We start from the raw sequence: 21,273 nt of genomic DNA on the forward strand, positions 1-21,273 counted from the left end.
TCATTAACAACTACCGGTACATAACCATGTCATGTAAAAATCATAGCATGTGTATATAAATACATGAGGAATTAGATAATGCATTTTCTTATTATTAAAATTGCAATGAAATAATGCATTTTAAAAAGTGACGCAACATATGACCTATTTACCATTGAACCTACAAGGCTACATCTATGTGTACTCGATTTTTTTTACAGCAAAATTGATTGGCATCATTATATACCTTAACATAATTATGACAAAAAACTAATCATACTGCCTATTAACTGAACACCTCCGTTATTGCATCCCACAATTTAAACCAGACACATTTTGCTTACCAATTTCTTTTTTACGTTTGACGCTGCCTTTCTTTACTTTCTCTTGGGCCACAATGAGAGGCAACCTCTCCTGGAAGAAAAGTAGGAAGAACAGGTAGGAACCGGCCATTCATTAATAAACTTAATTTTCTTACAAATATGCACTTAGTTCTTCCTTATGTTGATACTGTCTATGTTACACCTTATGCTGAAATGTCATCCAAAAAATAATAAAACATCTGTTCATATCAACTTTTCACCAGTAACTAACTTACCCATACAAGTACTGGTATGCTAAATAATGTATGTTTAATGCAAAGCGAAATTAACACTACTTTAAAAAAGTTGGCAAAATATTGCCATAAAGCCTTCCAACTAAGAGACACCTTAATGTCCAGTTTAAAAATTATCAAGCCAGTCACTTACACAATACTCATTTTGTTCACATACCCAAGTCCTGCTGAATATTCATGTATGTGTATGTTTTATGTTGTTGCTGGTTTTCAATGTATTGTGTAATTGTTATGAAAGTAATTTTGTTGCATATACATGTATACCTCTAGATCATTTATATATTTATTTTTTTTGCATAGATTATCAACGTTGGGGCATGATTAAATTAAATTGACTTGTGTACATCGAGGTCTTACTTTTTGACCTTAAAGATTGCTCTCTTAAGAAGAGCTGTCAGAAGACAGCGCGCTCTACTTTTCGAGTGCTTGACAGTATAACGTAAGCCATCATGGGGAACCTGTTCATATTCAATAAGGTCAAGCAGGTTTTTTTTTTACCTTATACAGGGCTTTTTTTCCTTCTTTGGGACCCGCCGAAAATCGGCCCTTTCCCCTCAGATTTTTTTCCCCCTCAATTAACTTTAAATACATAAGTTAACTTGATCCAGTGTAGAAAATATACCATATTGCATGATTAAATTATCTGTTGCCATGAATTTGTTTTAAAAACGGCAAAATATGTTGAATTGATTATTTAAGACTTTCCTTATTTCCCCCAAAATCCGGCGTTTCGCATGATTTTTCCCCCCAAATTCCAGCATTTCGCGCATTTTTTTTCCCCTCAAAAAAGGCCAGGCCCTTTCCCCAAAATCAGATAAAAACCCCTGTTATATAACAGACACCGAATATGGGCGTCTTCCCCCAGCAATCTACGCTGGTTATTTCCCCTTTCAGGACCAAAAAAATTCCCCCAGCAGAAGCTTTTTCCCCTCCATACAACAGTTCAAAACAATTGAATTTTACAACAAATTCGCTCATAATCGTACAAAAAACACCATTTGGTACCCGTCCAATTATCCATCCCATCCCGTACACTCCGTACTTTACCATATAAATTTTACGACAATTATTACCTCCCTTGGCCGATTTACTATAACTTCCAACTCCCTTTACTTTAATTGTCACCAAAATGTTGCACAACTGGAAAAGGTACCGAAAAAAATGTGAATAACTCTGTCATAACATCTTTCTTGACAAAACCAAAGTGTAGTGACCGGTAGTAAGTCCACTGCAGCAATCCGTTCCTGTTGTATGGTCTGAAACTGTCAGTTTCCAAGAACTGTCAGGGCCAGACTAGTTTTTGACAGAGGAGGACATGGAAGCATTAGTGGACATGTTTAAAGGGAAGAAATACAGGGAAATGCCACTGTTAAATGGTCTTATGAAATGCAAATTAACCAGAAACATTGATCTATGTAGAAAATAACAGTCTTTTGTGTTTTTAACCCATTTAACAGTAAAGGTACATGTAAGACTCTTAAGATTTTCCCCCATTAAGGAATAAACGCGCACAATTTTCCCCCAAAGTGGAAAATGGCGATTAAAATTTCCCCCACATAAGGGCTTAAGGCCACATCTCCCAAAACCTAAAAAAAAACCTGTAAAGGTAATATAGTCATATTCTAAGTGGAAGAGAGGACCATAATTAAAACATTTTGATTGCTTATGGTTTAAAGAAATGTACTTTATAAACCATTTTGAGTTCAGGTATATTTTCCACAATCTATTGAACATTTGTGAAGACATAAAACAAACTAATGAGTTTTTATTTCAAGTTTGATCGCAATAACTTGGGTGGGATTGTTGGATGGTCCTTCAAAAATAAAATAAACAAATATTTGTGTTTCTTAACCATGATTAAAAAAAAATCTTTTTTGGGGGTTAGGGGGTGGAGAGGGGGTATAATGTGGGTGTGTGGTCATTTATTAGATGATCTTTCAATAAAAGTAATATGTCAAGTAACATAGAAAATATTTGAGTTGGTACGCAAGCTAAAACATTCCAACGCTCACGCTGACGCCGGGGTGAGTAGGATAGCTCCACGGTGAAGTCCATTGTGGTATGTCAGGTAAGCGTTGTTTTGTCAAAGTATGAATCAAATGTGATCATAAATAAAGAAGTTATGGCAATTTAAGCAACATTTATTAATTTGACCTTGAGAGTCAAGGTCATTCAAAGGTCAAGGTCAAATTCATCTTGCCAGGTAGGGCTGCAACGAATCCAAAAAATTTGTTTGGATCCAAATCCGAATCCAAATAAGGTTTCATCAGATTTGTTTTGGATCTTAGACAATAAAAGCAAAAGGATCTCGAATGATATTTGGGATGATATTTCACTGTCACATTTCAATAAATATCGACAATTATACGTATCTTTTATCTTTTAAACAGAACCATTCTGTATAAAAACAATACTCGAAAACAGGTAGAATGACTAGATACCGAAAACAGTACTTTTTTCGCGAAAACAGTACTGTTTTCGCGAAAACAGTAACATGTACCGAAAACAGATTTCCCACCTTTACATCGTGATAGTGGCGTTAAACTATTATTTTAATGAATGTTTACTCAAGTACGCATTTAAATGATGCTTTATATTAATTATATCTTTTTTACGAAAAGCATTATATTACTGTTTTTAAATGGAAGCATTATATAATACGAGGACATGAAACAGTATAGAGTAAACATTGAATACCGAAAACAGTAAATTTACCGAAAACAGTTAGATTTCCCACCTTTACATCGTGATATTTCCGGTAAATCATGATTTAAATATCATTTATGATAACTCCAGTAAGCATTTAAACGGAGATTCAAATATGTTTAAGATGGTACCTGTAATTAAGTCAATGGTAATATAAAAGAATACATTATCAAAATCTATATATTTTATTATTTAACACATTTTAAATATTGATATTTCTGGTAGAGAAAATTAAACGAACATAAATGTTTTACATAAAAGACAATCTAGAAATAAATAACATTTCACAATAAGATGCATAATATGACATCGGTATCGGACCGTGTTTAAAAGTTTAAAACATATGCTGATCGCAAACGACCATTATGACAACAGCTTTAAAGTCACAAGCCTATAAATAACCCCAGCATAAGTGAATAATAATCACAGCATAAAGAAATACATTTCATTTAGATGCATAATGTGTCGTTCGGGATAAGATCGTGTTAAACATGTGCTGATCAAAAACGACAATTAGGCAACAGCTTGACGTCAATTTTAACAGTTTTCTTTTAGCGGATGGCAAGGTATTTTACTGGCAGAAGGTGTTTTAATCAGTGTTCTTGATCCATCAGTGGAGACCACTACATTTGGGTGAGACTTCCGAAGTCACATAAGATTTTTTTTATTTTCCATTCTCGTTGTCCTTCGGATAATATCTCCCAAAGGTCGCTGGACACATGGTGGTGTTTGAATTGTTCTGTCAATCTAAAGTTATCCTTACCTTGCACAGCCCTACATCTTTCCATTCTTTCTCCCTAAACGATCTGCTTTACGTTTGATATGAATTTGCTGAGGTCCATCAACTTCCACTGTGTAGCCGTTTTTAATATGTGATTGGTGGATTCACAATTGTTGTTTCTGAATGCGTTTGTATAATTGAAAGGGATACAAGCATGTAACGGTGTGCGGTAAAAATGTCAGAGGTAAAAATGCAATAGGTAATAAAATCTAATTTTAACTTATAAATCTATATATGAGTCGCGTTGTGAGAAAACTGGGCATAATGCATGTGCGGAAAGTGTCGTTGCAAATTAGCCTGTGCAGTCTTCACGTGCTTATCGGGGACAACACTTTCCGCCTAAATTGGATTTTTGCTAAGAAGAGACTTCATTTAAACGAAAAATGTCATAAAACGGAAAGTGTCGTACCTGATTAGCCTGTGCCTACTGGACAGGCTAATCTGGGACGACACTTTAAGCACTTGATTTTGCCCAGTTTTATCAGAACGCGACTCATATATAGATTTCTAAGTTGAAATGCTTTATTACAGAAATTTGCTAGCCGTATCTATACATATTTTCTGGTCTCATTTAATAATAAATGTAAACATAATCACCATCAAAATCCTGCTTGTTTGTCACATTGCTTAAATAATTTTATTTTCTTGTGAGTAACGGAAGCAAAGAATATAATTCCTACAATACTCAATATCCTTAAAAATATTTCTCAAAACTCTATTTTACTATATAACATCTGGCATTTTTACCTACATTAGCATGAAACATACCGCAATTACTCTAGGTATTCAGATAATACATTTTTGTGATTCTTACTTTCCGGACAGAACATTTTAAAGCGCTGTTTTACCAGATTTATTCCCAATTTTCACATTTCTGGTGTCACTTCAATCAATCATTTTTATGACCTGATTAAGGTAATAAAACCTTGCAGATAAATCCCTTAGGGCAATGGCCATTACATTGGGTAATTGGATTAAACACCATGTATACCAATTTTAAACAATGGTTTCACACATGATTGAGACCTGTGACAAATACTTTACACTCCAAAAAACGTAATGCATCCATATATTTTACCAAACAATTGAAGGTGTTGACAACGACTGACGAACAAACAAAGAATTCATAGGTTGCATATTTGGTTTATTTTAAAGTAACTTTCTGTACAAGAATAAATGATGTGAAATTATTTCTACTAAAATGCAAATAAATTAACAAGTAAATATAAAATGTGAAAGTCTCAGAATATTGTTCTCCAACCATCCATTATATGATGTCAGTTATAGAAAAGTTGTACAAAAAATTTGGCTAAAAAATAAACACGTTTAGTTTTGTTCAATGCTTTTTTCAGTAGTTTTTTATACAAGCTGCATTTAACACACGAACCAGTACTTTAATCAAACATTGCCAACTTTGCCGACTATGCAAACTAAAATATTAAAGTGATCAATTATGACACCCATCATAGGGACCGTTAAGTAAAAATATTCTATTATACTACATATATATACAAGGGATACAACTGTGAAAATTCCTGCACACAACCATGGTGTAAACAATAGCGAAAAATTTGCTTTCAAACGCAATAAATACACCAATTAAACTGTATTACAACAGCTAAGACATTTATCTTTCAGAAAATAATACACTTGGCAATAAAGTACAAGCTTTTCATTGAACTAAGGGAGAAAGTTTCATTCAAAATGCTAAAAAATCCTTACTTGGACACAGGTGTGCACAGCTGAAAACTGAGAATTCTAGAAGTAATTTTCGTATTCCTTTGTTATAAAGCTCTTTTGCTGGTACATATTCCTTGGATAGTTTTTTTTCATAGTAAAATAGAACATAATTACTATTTAGTGAGCATATTTTGCTAGAAATTCATATCAATCTGCTTCAATTTCACAATGACAATGTTTTACTTTCATTTTGGATAGTTCACATGTATTTCTAAAATGCGATTTGATTGGTTGAAATTCCACTGCAGTAATAAATCCAGCCATTCACGTTCCACGTAACATTACCTGACAAATTGCATACAAATCCTTGAAGATAGTAGAAATGTAAACAAATTTAATATTGACGGTGTTTTACATATATGCAGTTACATGCAATTATGGAAGGTGTCTACTTTGATTAATAAAGTGTCTATGGATAATAAAACAAGGTAAAATTTGCTCAACTTCTGTGTAATTATTAAATTATGAAACAAAATGTGTCAAAGTGGGTGTGCACACCTGTGTCGCATTTCGAAATTTTTACCGTTTTTCATGAAACTTTCGTTTCAAACGCAACTATGAACACTTTTACTGCTATAAACATAGTTATTATCTGATAGATAAATGTCTGAGCTGTTGTTATACAGTTTTTTTGGTGTAATTATTGCTTTTGGAAGCGATTTTTTTTGCTATTGTTCAGACCATGATGTTGTGCAGAAAATTTGACAGTTGTATCCCTTGTATATATGTATATAGTATAATAGAGTATTTTTTACCTAACGATCCCTGTGACACCCATGTGCTATGCTGTTTTTGGTTTCTTGAAATAATAAACTTCATTACAAATGAATAAAATAGTATTGGTTATGTATTATCGATATCTTTTTCTTACTAACATGTTGAATACATACTTTTTTCGTATATTTGTTCATTGTTTTCGGGCGTTCATTTTACTGTTTTTGTATATGAAAAAAAAACTCAATTTGGATTTTTTTTATTAAAATAAATGTTATTCAAAAGTTTTAACATATATGTTAAAATGTCTTTAAAATACTATTCTTTTGTAAATCAGGCATTGGAAAACATTATGTTTTCGTCTTAATATTCACTGTTTTCGATACATGTTACTGTTTTCGCGAACATAGTACTGTTTAGGGTATCTAGGCAACCATGTTTGTTTAGCAGACCTGAACCATTTTTTTAACTCTTCCAAGATATGTCCAAATTTCATGAAGATTGGGAAAAAATGCGTCTTCTAGACTGTTCACATGTTGTCACTATATACATATAAAGAAAACTGCCCCACTCCCTGGTGGTCATGTTTTTTCACTGATCCCGACCCAGGGGTCTCGCGAGTGGGCGACTTTGTCGCTTAAAAGCAACCCATGTCGCTTGTTCTTAAGATCAAAGCGATTTAAAAGTCGCCGACAATTTTGAGAGCCGATATACAATTGCCTGTCAATAACCTGTTTACACACTATAGCACGCGAGAAGGCGGAGGGTCGTTGAATTGGAAAATCGATAATGGCCAATCTGAGCGCATGCTTTGAATAAGCGAAAGCTCTCCTTTTCGGTCAATACCTGTAGTACTCATGCAGACGACGTGTGGCTTTATTGCCACAAGTGTAATTAAATTATCACGGGCAGCACCGCTTATGTGGTGTTACTGCGCTGGCCGATTAGAGAATTGTTTTTTTTTCAAATAAACTGTGAAACAATTGAGCCGGCCATTCATGACAGCACGTGTAACAAATCGTAATGTATTGCAGTTTTTTTTTTAAAATAAAAATTTGTTTACAGCACGAAATGGGTAATTTGCAGACGCGTTAAATGTAAAACGTATGTATGATAAGTGTGTATCATGCAATAATAAGTCAGTCTTAATTTTAACTTTATTATGACAGAGTCTTACTGGAGTATGAACGTCTAAATATCCCAGATCTCACAAAATGTACATGAGCTTAATGATGTTAATATGTCATGTTTTTGTTAGAAATGGTACATTTGATTTGTGCAAGTGCACAAACAGCATGTTCTTCAATTATTGATTCGCAACTTGACATGTTGCGTTTTATTTCCACAGTTGCGAAATTAGGAGTTTTCTTGCTTATTGGCCCCTGTTATGAGCCGTTTATTGATGTAACAACAACATGTCTATAACAGAGATGACATAAGCATGCAAATAGTAGTCGGCAGCTTTCAATTAACATCAAACAACACAAACTTATAACATATTTAAGCGCACCTGTGTATATATAATGCAAGCGCCGGTGCGAATGCCAACATTAATGATCTGGTTAATTTGCCGCAAAACGATCACTAAACTACGTAAGCTACCAACAAAATGCGAGGATGTCTTTTAATGGCTATTTGTAGTTACAGAGAAAATACACTGATCGGAAAATTTCACCACCCGGGGACTCTTGATTTAGAAATTTAAGGTTCCCGGCGAGGGATCGTTTGATTGCTAGTGGGAAGCACTGGCACTATTATGATTTCACGAGTTCCCTTAAACTATAAAATGCTCAAAGTCTTCTAGTTTTTAACACTTGTGAACACAGACATGTCGTTAGCTTCGTGGCTCAAGGGCGACTCGCTCAAACCCAGCTCATAACGTGGATGTGATGATTCTTATTCTGAATCCATAAGTCCGCCTTCTAAAAAGCATTTTTCTAAAGAAATGAACCAAGTATCGTTCGATTGGTACGTTCAAGATGACAAAAAGCTGTGGCATTGTAAATTGTGTAGGGAATGTAAACTTGACAGTGCTTACGCTGAGGGACATGAAAAACCTGCCAAGACTACAAACCACATGCGACATGCTGCGTGTAAGTATTCATTATAATTAATTAATTAATTAAATGTAACGTAATCGTTCAAATAAATAGTTATATATATCGTTTTGCTATTATTGTATAAAATGATGTTACCCATCACACTTAAAGCGAGTATAAACTATTTTTATGTGAATATCATTTTGCAATTGTAAACCATCACATGAATATAAACGAGAAATGTTCAAGAAAAAATTAATTTATTATCTTTTCGTGGTATTTTAAATCAAATTATTTTTACTTCAAGTTTCTGTTCTGTTCTATAATTAGTTACTGCGCATAGTCTGTTGCGACATGCACGCTTTTCAGGCTTTGAACGTGGCGTTGCTAACGACAGCAAGAATTTCGCGCTCTTATTGAAAACACGGGTTTTACACAGCTTTTTTTAAATTAGTGTACATTGTAGGTAAAACGAAGGTAGTTGTAGATGTAAATGTGTAACACCGCTATCACTTGGCTGTTGAAAAAGGTGTCAGTCAGTACATAATTTTCATAATGGAATATACATGTGCGGGAATAAATTGTTACGTCATAAAACTAAAGTAACGAAACACATGGTTTAATTTAATTATACGCATCGACGAGCACGTGTAGTATATTATGATTGTGAATGGAAGCATGCTTGTTAGCCAGATTGGTGATTGATAGCGTCATTTCATAGTGAGGGTAAACTAAGCGTTGCAAAAGGCAAAGATTTATTTTCGTGTATGAGGAAACTCCGACTAAGATGCGGTGCTACTCGGTGATTGACAAATGTTTTTGACTCAGCTGATTGAGTTCCATAAACCTGAATTTGTAACGGAGAGTATCTGGGATGTATCATGAAAATACAATTAATTTGAAAGAACGGACATAAAAGAACAGAACAGAACATAGTACATCGTCAGTCTTAAGCATGTAAAATACACATAACAAACGGTGAAGAGGAATAGATCGTATATTAATAAGTAGTGTACATACACTCTTATATAACACATGACAGTATTTTAGCGAAAAAATCTCATTTGTACAATATATTTCTGTGATAGGGTGGCTATCATGCTTTTAATATTTATGGATATAAATTAAAACAAGGGACAAAATTGTCACAAAACCAGGTTTTCATTGTGAAAAAAAAATCTGATAAAGGGAGAAAACTCAAACTGAACTTTTGAAATGAACAAACAAAATTAACCCCCTTTGTAAGTTTGTTTTTTAAAAAAATCTATTTTTAGTCGTGGCGACCTTGACATTGGAGATATTGACGTGATTCTTTCGTGCGACACACCGTCCCATGATGGTGAACAAATGTGCCAAATGATTTTAAAATCTCACAATGAATGACATAGTTATGGCCAGGACAAGCTCATTTATGGCCATTTTAGACCTTTGAACTCAAAGTGTGACCTTGACCTTGGAGATATCGACGTAATTATTTCGCTTGACACGTCGTCCAATGATGGTGAACAAATGTGCCAAATGATTTTAAAATCTGACAATGAACGACATAGTTATGGCCCGGACAAGCTTGTTCCGCCAGCTCGCCCGCATTCGCCAATCTAATAACCAGTTTTTTCCTTCGGAAAACCTGGTTAAAAACAAACAAACAATATAACAACAATTTATTTAACAAATTTAACATGGCATATTGGTGTCGCTTTTCAGGCAAACAGCATCTGACAGCGTTGCAAAGATCACAACTCAGTAGTGAGAAGCCCATGCAGAAACTGCTAGCAGCCAAGCTTCAAAAAGATGACGAAATCGCCATGAACATTCTGAAGACGGCATATTTCATTGCTAAACGGGAGCTTCCTAAGGAGCAAATGAATCATATAATGGACTATGCAAATTTCCTAGGAATTGAATTCGTTTCTAGTGATACTCTTACATACACCAGTTCACAAAGTGTGTCTGAACTTCAGAGTGCAGCTGCTGCTGTTGTCCTCGAAGAAAGCCTGCGAGGAATAAAACATTCTGGTGTGTTTTCAATGACAATTGATGAGAGTACTGACATTGGGAATAAGAAACGCCTTATTATGTACATACAGAGTGTTAGTGGAGATGGACTGTCCTGTCACTTTCTTTCAAATAAAGTTATAAGTGAAGGCTCTGCCAATGCAATTAACATAGTGAAAATAGTCTTGGATGAACTGAAGCAACATGACCTGGATGTAAGCAACATTGTAGGCATTGGGACAGACGACCCAAGCGTCATGACCGGAAGAACTGGTGGTGCTGTACAACTTCTAAGGGAGCACTCGCCTAGTCTGGTCGGAGTCCACTGCGCAGCTCATCGTATTGCTCTAGCTACGTCACAAGCTTCAAAACTCGTGCCACACATGGAAGAGTATGCCACTAACATCTTCAGGTACTTCAAAAACTCTGCCCTCCGTTCCAACAGGCTTCGCATGATTCAGAATCTCCTGAATATGCCTGAACTGAAGTTTGCTAAGGTTCATTCAGTGAGGTGGCTGAGTCTGGAACATGCTGTCCAAGTTGTATACCGTACATATCCTTCACTCTGCATGGCACTGGAGAGAGAGGCTACCATGGAGTCTGCAGCCAAGGGGCTACTCAACGAGGTGAATCAGTTCAAGTTCATAGCAATCACTCACCTCATGATGGATATTCTTCCATTCATAAGTCGTTTGTCAAAGCAATTTCAGAAAGAAATTGTTGACTTTAGTTGTGTAAAGCAACATATTGAGAGCACCTGTGCATGTCTGAAGGACATGCCTGAGGTTAATGGTGTGTTTGTTGATAAACTGTCAAACTTCGTCCAAGTTAATGAAGACAAAGTGACATACATAAGACCATTGAGTGAATCTGACAGTAAAAGTTTGTCTAAGTCAATTGAAGAAAATGTCGCATTTGAAGGGTTTAGCGATGACGAAACAAGTGAGGATGAATCTGAAAATGTGTGCTACTCACCAGAGATGAGGTACTACGCACAGCAGAAGGATATCCTCAGCAATGTTGCGCCTGACTACCTGTCAAAACTGACGACCAACCTCGAAAACAGGTTCATTGAGACAGAAATTCTTGAGTGATATGAAAGTGATCATACCTCAAAATATCTGCACATCTGACTCAGTCGCCAGTTATGGCATGGAGGAGATCAAACAGCTGGCTACCCACTTTGTGAGGCACATCTCAAAAGTGGAGGATGTAATAACGGAGTTCATGCTGTACAAAAGGTTGGTTAAAGGCAGTTACAGTAATTTCATTGTTGTGCAGGTGACAACTATACTGATAAAAGCTGGAGATCTTCCAAACATGACTGCACTATTGAAATGTTGCATTGTGATTCCTATGACAAGTGTGCAGTGTGAAAGAGGTTGCAGCACCCAGAATAGGATTAAATCAAAATACAGAACAAGCATGAAGGAATCAACACTGGTTGACCTGATGCGCATCTCAGAAGATGGGCCAGAACTCAGAAATTTTGACTTAAACAGGGCACTGGCCATATGGAAGAAGAGGAAAGTGAGGAAATTGTTTAAAATTTGAAGAGACTCTTCGAGAAATACGTTGACTTTGTAGTAAAATAATTAGAGACTGCTTGTGTAGTATTAATTTCGTATTCAAATGTATGCTGTATTGCTTGAATTTTTATTTTTTCTGGGACTCATGTATCAAGAACCAATTTCTTTCACAATTTATGCTTTATTATTATTTTTATTTTTTTCAGTGACTTATGTATGTTGTACCGAAGTTGTGTTTATGTGATTATTATTTTAACTTACTATCATATCCATTCAAGTTAAGATTTTCTGCGTATGCATGCTCTACTGTTGACTGTTGATAATTATATTCATTTGAAGAAAATAAAATGTAAGAAAAATGGATTTGTTTTACAAGTTTTACTGATTATCTTATAAATTGAAATACATGTAAACTAAGATCTATAAGATCTATGACGCAAATGTACCATTTCTCCCAAAAATGTTACCACTTCTCCCTATTTTGGCTTTAGGGAGAAGTGACTTCTCCCTAAATTTTGAGCCTAGCTAGACCCCTGCCGACCATTTTCTAACTCGTCCGAGACATCCACATAACTAAATTTGACAAAATTTCATGATGATTAGGCAAAACATATGACTTCTAGAGTGTTCACAAGCTTTTTTACTATATAAATATAAGGAAAAAGACCCCCCCATTGGCGGCCATGTTTTTTTAACCGATCCAAACCATTATCAAACTCAACTGTCCTATCCAGGTGTGGTAGTGCGGTCTCCTTTGCTTACACAAATGAACCGGCCACAGGACGGTTACAAGTTATGTAATGCGGAAATATTTTTTGGACAAACTCTTATTTCTGGTCAGGATGAATATACTGACTGGTTGTAATTCAATTCACTAAAGGCGTTCAGTCAGGGACGCCTAAATACACTCAAACAATTTATTTATAAGTGAAAACCAAGGCAGCTTTAACAAAAATAACAAATTTTTATTCCAAGAACTCGGAAAATGAAGAACAATGACAGAAAAATAAGAACAGGTACAAGCCAAGTCTAAAGAATCTAAGTATCCTTACAAAAATGAACAACATACAGCAAATACCTTAATGAATGTAAAAAGAAGTTCAAAATCTGTCAAAAAACTGATATAAATAACAGTTACTGTTAATCTAGAAAGTGCTTCAAAAATCTAGTTTACAAAATAGATCTAATTTAATCTAAAGAACAATATTTATGGAGATTAGGAAACTTCAGTGAATTAAATGTAAAAATAAGAAAAATTTACTACAGTTATTGAAATAGAATAGTCTTTCTAATTTATAAAATGTCAAATAAAAATAATCTTAATAATAAGAATAATTTAGAAAATAATGCCAAAATTTCTTGATGCTGGTGTTAAAAATAATTTAGAGTTTAATTATTTCAAAATTCCAACCTTTTTCAAGAGCTGTTAACTTTTCAAGAAAGCATCAAGAGGTATTTAAATCAGCCAAAACAGTTTATTTTATACAGTTCAGAAGAGATCAATGGCAGAGTAGTCAATTTTCCCTTAAAACAGTGCATTTATCAATGATCAATATCTTCCCAAATTCCAGAGCAGAACTAAAAATAGATTACTGAACCAATTTAAACAAGGGAGATAAATACTGCATAAATACTGCAAAATCATGTACATGTTGTCTTTCTTCCAGTTATCTCTTAGTTGAAAGGCTTATCATAAGTGTTAATGACTAAAACATTTATGTTAACTATGAAAATTCTGTGTTATGAAAAATTACATAACACAATTAATGTCACATAATATTGACATAATATAACCAAACTTTACTACACAGGGAACCAATGTTCTGACCAAATTTAATGAAGATTGAGCAAACTAGAAAGTTAACAAGATTTTACTATAGCCATATATAACCATATTAGGAAAAATGCCCCGCCCCTTGGCAGCCATGTTTTTAAAGCCAAGGTTACCATTTTTTAACTCATCCAAGATATCATTAAGACAAATCATCTGAGCAAGTTTCATGAAGATCGGAAAATAAATGTGGCCTCTAGAGTGTTAACAAGGTTTTACTATAGCCATATAAGGAAAAATGCCCCGCCCCTTGGCAGCCATGTTTTTCAAGCAAACATAACCATTTTCGAACTCATCCAAGATATCATTGAAACCAATCTTCTGACCAAATTTCATGAAGATTGGACAATAAATGTGGCCTCTAGAGAGTGAACAAGGCAAATGTTGACGTTGCACAACGGACAAATGGCGATCACAAAAGCTCACCATGAGCACGTTGTGCTCAGGTGAGCTTAAAAGGGCTATAATTCTTACAAAATGCTATGTTCAGTTGTCTGCTCTTGTTTACAGATTTATCCAGCTAGACCTAAACAAGTGTCCCTATATGGAAGTAGTCCAAGTCTGAATTGATTATCTTTGAAAGTATTCAAATTATTGAAATTATTGCAAATTTTAACCCGAAATTCTTAGAATAAAAAGGGGCATAACTTTAAAAATAATGCTTACTGAGTTATGTACCTTGACCTACACAATTGTCTTGTTAATTAATCAAACAGTAATCAGCATTTCTCTTTCCTATATTTCTAAAATTATTTAAAATCAATGTACCAATGAAAATAACATACAAGTTTTGAGTTGAATTTAAACAATTATATCTGTCCATATGACTTCATATTAATTCCTTGTCTTGAAAGTAAAAAAAAAGAAAAATATCTTATATTTGAAGTTTGAAAAAAAAATCACTAATGAACTTTGGTACATTTTTATATGTGTTGCAATTATTAATCTACATTTGACATTATGTGCTCCAGTGCTTTCAACTGGCCTTTTAAAAGTCCCTCACCGGGGCACTTGAATTTTGAAATCAGAGTCCGCGGGGCGCCTGAACTTTTTCGATAAGTGAAATTTAGCAGTTTCTGCAACTAGTCGAGATCAAAGCAAAAATGACTTTGCCGAAACTTTTTAACGCTGATTTATGACCCTCTGTCAATCGCTTTACCCAACTAAAGCCCGCCTTAAGGCAGAGTTTCATTGTATTGGACAATTAAAGGGATCTTTTCACGGTTTGGTAAATTGACAAAATTGAAAAAAATTGTTTCAGATTCGCAAATTTTCGTTTTAGTTATGATATTTGTGAGGAAATAGTATTACTGAACATTTACCTTAGTCTAATATAACAATTTTATGCATCTTTTGACGATTTGTAAAACTAAAAATCATAAAGCATTGCAACACAAAACGATTGAATAATTTGGAGAGTTCTGTTGTTGTCATTTAAATTTACGAAACTAAGACGATTGCTTATATAAGGTATAAAATAAGTCCTGCATGAACACTCGGCAGAATAGCCGAGAGGGCTAATGCGTTTTTACTACAGGACTCCAGGGGTCACTGGTTTGAGCCCCGGTGCGAGCTACATTTTTTTCCTTTTTTAAATTTTATTCTTGATATTTCACAGGATGCTTTTACGATCCAATGTTTACATTCATCAAAATAAAGCATTTAATGACTAATCTTCAAAATATGTAAAAATCTTTGAAAAGGCCCCTTTAATATTGACCAATGAGAGCACAAGCTTCATGAGCAACAGCACTTGTAGGCATGCAATACCAGTAGTTAAATCATGCAGACGACTCGTGACGTACATGTAATTGCCACAGAAATCTTTGCCAGTTAATTAAAAGAATGATGAAGGCAACCAGCTGTAATCCTCTTGGAAATTGTGCATTTCATGCATTATTCTGTCAAAACATTTTTCGACTTGTAAAGCATTTTAACAAATTATCGTTTAATTCATTACACAGCTTTTAATATTTGTTGAAATTTCCAATGAGCATAAATAAATTTGTAATCAGAAACCCACACCAGAATGTTGATGTTAACGTGATTGTAATCCAACCACACTTCCGAATTTAAATGATTATGCGACCTTGACAAATTATAGTCAAATAAACAGAGTTAATTTATATCGTGTTGATTCTTTGTCTCAATAGAAAAGGCGCGAAAAATTATGCAGCATGTGTAACGTCCTGTAATTTGCATGGAAAGAGTTGCTGTATTTATTGTTGTATAAACACGCACACATCATGTCAGGTTATTTAGGCATGTTTAGTGAGAGTATTTCATCGATCTATAAATAGCCACTTTTGCTGAAATTCATTTTATACTTAAGAACAAAATTGTGTTCAGGAAATTCTTGAGCACTTTTACCTTTTATATTCACACGAGGTTGCTTTTAAAAATAGAATATACGGGATTATCGGGTAATGAAAAGAAACTGGAAAAGTAGCAAGTATGCACTAATAGAATCGGATTGATACAAATGTATTGGAGAATCGTTCGAATCAGGCTTAATATACTATCTATACGGAAAAAGGTTTTAAACATTTTTGCTTAAAAAATCATATCAATCACTTAATAGCTGTATTTTTAAGAGTCATAGCGCACCAAATGACGTTATTGGCCTCTCAAAAATGCCCCGGGGCGTCAGAAAAAATTCTTGTAGAAACCACTGAGGTGTCAATATGAAATAAAATTCTCATGAAAACATGTTTATTTCCTTATATTTGTAATTGATCTTTCTTCGAAAGGGTATGTGTATTTTGTATTTACTTCATGCTTCTATTGTATATGTATGTAAATGACTATTAGCTTTACCTGCTTAAGTCTGAATGAGCTTTTATGTTTTGTTCTGTTATAAACATCTATCTGTACAACCAATGCATACTCCCTTATAACTTCACACTGACAACAGATAACCATGTTCAGTAGATCAGTAACGGCAAGTATTTGTATCAAGTCAATTTCAAAGCCATTAATGCAGGGTTAAGTCTACAGTATTAAAAACCTCATGCAACTTTTTGGTTCTTAAATAATGATCTTGATTAAATATTTCACATTATGATTTTCTTTTGAACAAACAATTTGCTTAAAATGTTACACATTTTTGAAAAAAAAAGAAAACACTACTGATTTACAGCTAGAAAAGACTGAGTTACCGTGATAGTCAAACACAGGGCCTTTGGGCACTATCAAGAGCCATAATAAATGTTTTCTTTGCACTGTGGTACTTCTTCCCTGGCTGGCACAAAGGCGAATCTTTTCCTTCAAACTTGTCAACAGACCTGCAAAATAGCCAATAACTTCGTGATTAGTAATTTAGTATATACTATTTCCCATTTGTTAATAAATTATTTTTTAAATAAAAACATGACACTTTCGAGTACACAAAGCAAAAAGTTCCTTGGTAAAGAGTTTCTGACCAAACTACTAACTTTTCCTTGATCCAGGCAGTAGTAGGTGGTTCAGAGAAGAACTGCACATGTATCTGCTTGCTCTTTTTGGTTTCCTTGAAGATGCTACCCTTGGGTCCGGGCCAAACAAGGGCTGGCCACCAGGGGTGGCCCTCTACCTTAGCCCATACTAGATCACCTACAGTGCAAACAGAAATGCTTTTCAGAAACAAAAGACCCAATTTCATATACAGATTGTGTTCAAAGCTAAATACCAGATAACCTGTCTGTATACTCATTACTGCATTTTCAGAGAACTTCAAATGTATATAATTTAGATTGCATTTCAACCCTAATATATGTTGTATAAAACACCGATTAAGCAATAATCTCTAATATTTGTCCAAGAGATTTGTATATGAATTTGTACAAGACTTTTAGGTTTATTTATCTTCTAGATAAAGAATTTACCAGAAGTCACTAAGTTTGAGGTTTATAAAAAGTGTTACTTCGAGAAGAAAGAACTGTATATATTTATATAACACTCAAATGCTAAATAATTGCAGTAAGTTTTATTTGAAAATGGAAAATAATATATTAAAACAATGGGTTCTTTTTATTTGGGGTCAGATACCGTCCCATTCCCTATAAAACAAGTATTGTTGAAAACGATGGATGCTCCCCTTACATTCATAGTTCAGGTATATTGCTGGACTTCGAATGTTTAATGTTGCATCAACATAATTTCCTGAATGTTTTAACCATTTGATTGAACGTGTTACCTTGAGAAAATCTATTATTAGCCTTGGTGACCTTGACCCCAGTGACCTCAAACCTCATCAAAAGGTAGAGGTCCATGCAAGGTACATGTACCTACATGCCAAATATGTAAGAGATTGGTAAAATATTGAAGGCACTATGAGAAACTGTAACAAGTCTATTATTAGCCGCAGTGACCTTGACCCCAGTGACCTCTAACCTCATCAATAGGTAGAGGTCCATGCAAGGTACCTACATGCCAAATATATAAGAGATCGGTAAAATATTGAATGCGCTATAAGAAACTGTAACAAAAGTGGGACGGAAAAAGATCTATTATAAGCCTTGGTGACCTTGACCCCAGTGACCTAAAACCTCATCAAAAGGTAGAGGACCAAGCATGGTACCTACATGCCAAATATGTAAGAGATCGGTAAAATATTGAATGCGCTGTGAGAAACTGTAACAAGAGGGCCTGAAAGGCCCAAAGTCGCTCACCTGAGATAAAAAGAAATGACCTGTTCTTTGCAGCCCAAGATATCAATGGAACAAAATTAATGTTCAAACCAAGTATCATGAAGAATGAACAACAAATGGCCCCTTGGCAGCCATGTTTTTTAACAGACCTGAACTATTTTTTAACTCTTCCAAGAAATGTCCAAATTTCATGAAGATTGGGAAAAAAATGTGTCTTCTAGACTGTTCACATGTTGTCACTATATACACATAAAGAAAACTTCCCCACTCCCTGGCGGCCATGTTTTTTCACTGATCATGACCATTTTCAAACTCATCCGAGACATCCACATAACTAATGTTTTGACAAAATTTCATGATGATTAGTCAAAACATAGACTTCTAGAGTGTTCACAAGCTTTTTTACTATATAAATATAAGGGAAAAGACCCCCCCCCCCCTGGCGGCCATGTTTTTTTACCGATCCAAACCATTATCGAACTCAACTGTCTTATCAAGGTGTGGTAGTGCAGTCTCCTTGGCTTACACAAATGAACCGGTCACAGGACAGTTACAAGTTATGTAACTTTGTGAGCACTTATGTAATGCGGAAATATTTATTTGACGAACTCTTATTTCCGGTAAGGATGACTATACTGACTGGTTGTGGTTCAATTAACTAAAGGCGTTCAGTCAGGGACGCCTAAATACACTCAAAGAATTTATTTATAAGTGAAAACCAAGGCAGCTTTAACAAAAATAACTAATTTTTATTCCAAGAACTCGGAAAATGAAGAACAATGACAGAAAATTAAGAACAGGTACAAGCAAAGTCTAAACAATCTAAGTATCGTTACAAAAATGAACAACATACAGCAAATACCTTAATGAATGTAAAAAGAAGTTCAAAATCTGTCAAAACAACTGTTATAAATATGAGTTACTGTTAGTCTAGAAAGTGCTTCAAAAATTTAGTTTACAAAGAAGGTCTAATTTAATCTAAAGAACAATATTTATGGAGATTAGGAAACTTCAGCTTATTTTATACAGTTCAGAAGAGATCAATGGCAGAGTAGTCAATTTTCCCTGAGAACAGTGCCTTTATCAATGATCAATATCTTCCCAAATTCCAGGGCAGAACTAAAAATAGATTACTGAACCAGGTTAAACAAGGGAGATAAATACTGCATAAATACTGCAAAATCATGTACATGTTGTCTTTCTTTCAGTTTTCTTTTAGTTGGAAGGCTTATCAGAAGTGTTAATGACTAAAACAGTTATGTTAACTATGAAAATTCTGTGTTATGAAAAATTACATAAAACAGTTACTGGCACATAATAATGACATAATAAAACCAAACTTTACTACACAGGAAACAATGTTCTGACCAAATTTCATGAAGATTGAGCAAACTAGAAAATTAACAAGATTTTACTATAGCCATATATAGCCATATAAGGAAAATGCCCCGCCCCTTGGCAGCCATGTTTTTCAAGCCAAGGTTACCATTTTTTAACTCATCCAAGATATCATTGGGACAAATCATTTGAGCAAGTTTCATGAAGATCGGAAAATAAATGTGGCCTCTAGAGTGTTAACAAGGTTTTACTATAGCCATATAAGGAAAAATGCCCTGCCCCCTGGCGGCCATGTTTTTCAACCAACCGACATCATTTTTGAACTCATCCAAGATATCATTGAGATGAATCTTCTGACCAAGTTTCATGAGGATCGGACAAAAATGTGGCCTAAAGAGTGTTAACAAGATTTTGCTATAGCAATATATATAGCCATAAAAGGAAAAATGCCCCACCCCTTTGCAGCCATTTTTTTCAAGCAAACGTCACCATTTTCAAACTCATCCAAGATATCATTGAAACCAATCTTCTGACCAAATTTCATGAAGATTGGACAATGAATGTGGCCTCTAGAGAGTGAACAAGGCAAATGTTTGACGTCGCACAACGGACAAAAGGCGATCACAAAAGCTCACCATGAGCACGTTGTGCTCAGGTGAGCTAAAATGCCATGAACAGTGTTTTCTCCTTTAAGTAATTTTCTGCGAAATTAATATTACTACATTAAACTTCGAGAATATTTAACTAGAGTGTAAACATGGTTGTACTATAGCCATATAAGAAAAAATGCCCTGCCCCCTGGTGGCCATGTTTTTCAACTAACCCAAACAATTTTCAAACTCGTCCAAGATATAATTAAGATGAATCTTCTGACAAAGTTTTGATGAAGATCGAACAATAAGTGTGGCCTCTAGAGTGTTAACAAGGTTTTACAAAAGCCATATATAGCCATATAAGGAAAAATGCCCCGCCGCCATGTTTTTCAAGCAACCTGAACCAATTTAATTCATGTCCAAGATATAATTGGGACAAATCTTATGACCAAGTTTCATGATGATCTGACCATAAATGTGGCTTCTATAGGGTGTTAACAAGTTTTACTATAGCTATATAAGGAAAAATTCCCCGCCACCTTGGCGGCCATTCTTTTTCAAACAACAGGAACCATTTTCAAACTCATCCAAGATATCATTGGGAAAAATCTTCTGACCATCTTTCATAAAGATCGGACAATAAATGCGGCCTCTAGAGTGTTAACATTAGGTTTTACTAAAGCCATATATAGCCATATAAGAAAAAATGCCCCGCCACCCTGGTGGCCATGTTTTTAAAGCAACCGGAACCATTTTTGAACTTGTCCAAGATATCATTGGGAAA

At 34.7% G+C, this 21,273-nt stretch overlaps 1 protein-coding gene across 3 annotated transcripts in view; it reads right to left on the bottom strand.

Moving 5' to 3' along the window:
• LOC127838716 (uncharacterized) overlaps window positions 1–21,273 on the bottom strand; it is a 75,650-nt gene that overhangs the window by 37,210 nt on the left and 17,167 nt on the right. For all 3 annotated transcript variants that reach the window (XM_052366694.1, XM_052366676.1, XM_052366686.1), the window contains exons 3-5: window positions 17,365–17,521; window positions 17,089–17,214; window positions 324–393 (exon numbers count right to left, since the gene is read on the bottom strand). The gene's annotated coding sequence lies outside the window, so the exon portion shown is untranslated. The remainder of the gene's footprint in view (window positions 1–323; window positions 394–17,088; window positions 17,215–17,364; window positions 17,522–21,273) is intronic.

The sequence above is a fragment of the Dreissena polymorpha genome, chromosome 1, assembly GCF_020536995.1.
Source record: "Dreissena polymorpha isolate Duluth1 chromosome 1, UMN_Dpol_1.0, whole genome shotgun sequence".
NCBI classification, from domain to species: domain Eukaryota; kingdom Metazoa; phylum Mollusca; class Bivalvia; order Myida; family Dreissenidae; genus Dreissena; species Dreissena polymorpha.